This window comes from Megalobrama amblycephala, linkage group LG17 (assembly GCF_018812025.1).
Source record: "Megalobrama amblycephala isolate DHTTF-2021 linkage group LG17, ASM1881202v1, whole genome shotgun sequence".
In the NCBI taxonomy this organism is placed as follows: domain Eukaryota; kingdom Metazoa; phylum Chordata; class Actinopteri; order Cypriniformes; family Xenocyprididae; genus Megalobrama; species Megalobrama amblycephala.
The window spans coordinates 16,738,402-16,742,422 of NC_063060.1; positions in this window are offsets into that span (position 1 = coordinate 16,738,402).

The following is a 4,021-nucleotide window of genomic DNA, read 5'->3' on the forward strand; positions in this document are numbered from 1 at the left end:
CTGTAAGAATCTGCCACCAGCAATGCTTCCTCCAGCTTCAGATGATCCACTAATATCTGGAACTTGAAACGTTCAGTGGCATCTCTAGGAAGGAGATTGTCTAGGGCAATACGGAGTCTTGCAAAGTCTCTTGGGTTAGGACGATTGAAGTTCGGGATTGTAGGAGTGGGCCCTCTGTATGTTCTTTCCTGTCCACCAGGGGGAGTCACTGAGCGTCGGCGTCTGGGCTCGTGCCAAGGTGAAGGGGGACTACGTCTCTCACGCTGGTCTGGAGAGTAGCTGCAGTGGCGTGCAGGAGAGTAGTCACCTCGGCATGATGGTTCTCTGTATTCTCTGAAGGAATAACTAGGGTCTCTGTAGCTGGCGTAGTGCTCAGGTGAGCGGCGGTGGCTGCACTGCTCATAATTATATTGAGAACTGTAGCACCCTTCTCTGGACTCATCGATTCGTCGCGAGGCCTGGTGCTTGGTGCGTACTGGCTCGGGAGAGCGCTTAGGTGAGGGAGAGTCATACCTGGTTAATTCTCTGTAGTCCTTTGTCTCTCTACTGTAGTCATGACGCCTGTCAGAAGACCATTGTGGTGGTGTCTCCCTTTCCCGGAAGTAGACTGATCTGTACTGGGTTGAAGCACCTCCATAATCCAGCCCTTCTCTGTAAAGTCTATCTCTGGCAGCTACAGTACGTGGCTCTGAACGGGAATTGCTGGGCTCCGCTCTGGCTCTGAGCTGCTCGTTCTGTATTTTTAATTCCTCCATTGATGCTAGGAGATCTTCCCTTTCACGCTCTAGTATGCGGCACTCCCTTCTCCACTCTTCTGCAGAAGATTCCCATCTATCAGTGACTGACCATCGCGCTGGGCTGTGGTGCAGCTGACCTTCTGGGGGTGCAGAGCGTGAATCGGGTCTGCTGTGGTCCTCTTCGTCTAGCTGCTCTCTGGACTGTGACTCAGAAGGCTTCTTGGTTTGAGATCTGGTCGGGAGATCAGACAAGTCATAATCTTGCAAGTAGTTAGGGAGGGACCGCCGCCTCCTGGGTCGTGCACTAGACTCTAAGTCTGAGGTGGTAGACATCTTGCTCCGCTGCAGGCTCTGGCTCCGGCTCGAAGGACCACTTTGTTCAGAAGAGGACTGGCTTCTTTGATTTAGATAGTTTGTGGATCGTTAGGTAGAGCTCACAGCGGGTGATCGGTCAGAATCACGCAAGATTTCTTCATTGGTAGTATTTATTGAATTTACAACTGCATGATTGAATATGTACAGTGATGGGTGTGGTTCTGAAACAAATAAAGGAATAAAACAAACAATTATTTGAATGCAAATGAATGATTATCATGCAACAAATCTCTATTTGTATTAACTGTATCCTATTCTAACAATACAGCAGAAATAAAATACAATGATATTTTAACATGGCCGAAACTGGCATTAAAGAATGAAAACGGCTGTGCTGTGTCTAAGCAGCTACAACTATAACAATGAGAAAGGATAAACCATTCGCAATACAATGGCTCCCTCTGCTGGTCACATAAATAACTACACCAGGCCGCTCCGAGAGGTGTCACGTGACAACCAGTGTACATGCGGGAGGTGCGTGCCCTATAACCGATTAACTGGATTGAAGGCGAATATCATCGCGATAGCTTACAAACTATGTGCAGAGGGTGCTTAAATGGTATTCTACAATGTGTAACCAAAGAATGATGCCAAAGTGACAACCTATACATCGATAGAAAGAAGCATCACGATACGAGGCCTAACTGGACAGAAAAGCCTGAGCTTACATTTAGCAACACTAAACATACAAAATACTACCCATATAGCCTTAGCAATTACAGTAAAAAGAACAACAAAATACCGATTCTTACTTGTAAAGACGCACACAGAATAAAGCAGTTGTATCAAGGCGGGTTGTAAGCCCGTGCAGTTAGCGTACACTACTGGCAAAAGTCTCAGACAGAATGCTACCAGCGTGCAGCGATCCTGAGTCAACTTGTGATTGGCTAAAAGTCCAGGTGAAGCGAGGCGTCTTCCAGTAGGAGAGAGAGAGTCACAGTAAAGTGTCTGATGCTTAGCGGCCACAAGGGGGCCTTTTTTACAAACACTATAGACTAAACATGACGTCATCGTTTTCACAGATGTGCGTTTTTGTTGTTTACACGGAGACTGTTTTCAAAAACGTACACTTTGAAACCCTTTTTCAAAAGTGTGCGTTTTCAAGGCAGCCAAAACGCATAAAAAGTTTTCTGTTTTTAGTTGAAAACAGTGTCGTGTAAACGGCCCCTGAGTGAGATTTTAGCACTGAGATTGTTGAGTGATGGTGGAGCCAGGGCTGCGTTCAGCCCGGACAAATCGTTGCAAAATGTTTTTTAAACAGAAACAGTGGTGCGTTGAACACCCTGTTCTGATGACACAAGAGTTGCAACTATGGTAGCAGAGAAGGCCATTCTTTGTGTTCTTTTTGAAGAATTGATATGCTATATTTTTGCTATATTTTAGACATCATCAACATGACAGCCAGTGCCACAGTTCCTCAACAAACCGACCATACCGGCGTGATGAATACGATCCTCAATTGGACACGACCACAACGCAGCCCTGAAGTATCAGCAGAGATCGAGTCGACTAGATCATCCACTGTCCAACACCTGTTGGAGTTTGGGTTCCTTGCCGCTGTCGCCTTTGGCTTGCTTAGTTGGGGACACTTGACATTTGACTTGACATTTGATATTCAACAGTATTCTTGACATTTATTCAACAGTGCTTTGATCTGCCTATATTTACACTATTCTTGAAGAGCTGCTGTGCAGCAAAAACTATGTACCAGTTATCAATGTTAAGCTGCTTTGATACAATCGGCATTGTAAAAAGCACTATATAAATAAAGGTGACTTGACTTGACTTGACTTGACTATAAAACTCTTACAACAAACATGAGTCTTTTAATATCTAAATTGTTGCGTATACCAAGCTGCGATGGACACATTTGTAAACGACTTTACTTGGACCTATTGTGCAAGCTGTCTCTTTAATACCGCGTACTTTATATACATGTTGCTGCTGATTGGGCTGACATTTTTGACACACCCACCAAACAAGAGAAATATATCCCAAACCCTGTTGCACATCGTTGCACATCGTTTCCAGGAAACATGTAGTTCAACCAGGAAACCGTAGCAAAACGTTGCAAATTACCTTTAACTTTTTTTTTTTTTTTTACAGAGTATTTGATTACTAACAACACTGAATTTAGGCTACTATAGGGAGGAAGTGTGTAAGAAGTGTGTTATGGCTTGGCAGGCAAGTTATAGGGGAGATGGATCTTAATGCACCTGAATTCCTTTTTTTTTTTTTTTTTTTTTGAGTCAGCTGAATTACTTTTATTTCCTAAAAATAACAATTAATATATTAGAAAAAACAGAACATGTGGGAAAGAAACGCAATAGCTTTGTATCTGCTAAAGACATTATCAAACAAAGGACTGATAAAACTGAGTGCTTAAAAAAAATCTTAATTATTACAAACTTTTGATGGCAGAATATATATATGCTTATATCAGACCATATATAAATTGAATACATGCACTGCAACTTAAACCAAAAGTTAATATTTACAGGTCATACGACACCATGTCAGGCCTATGACACAGTGTCCTACTATGAACTATAAATCTTAACTTTTGGTTTAAGTCGCAGTGCATGGTTTTAAATGAAATTGTATGGTTTTAATTAAATAGGCCTATGTAAATATTTATTTGCCTATATATATAAGTCATAGAATATTTTTACCTTTCAGATAAATCTCTTTTACTTGGATTCTGCTTTGTCTGTCATCGGTTATTCAATTATGAACTACATTGTCAAAATAGAAATTTAAATTCAATAGTTTATTTATTATTATTACATTAATGACATTTTTAAAAAATACATAAAAAATTACTAAGAACTATCTCAAAAGTAATTTATACATTCTTTAAACGTTTATCCGGGGGTGGGGGGTATGGGTAGCTATACGGGCCATCTTAC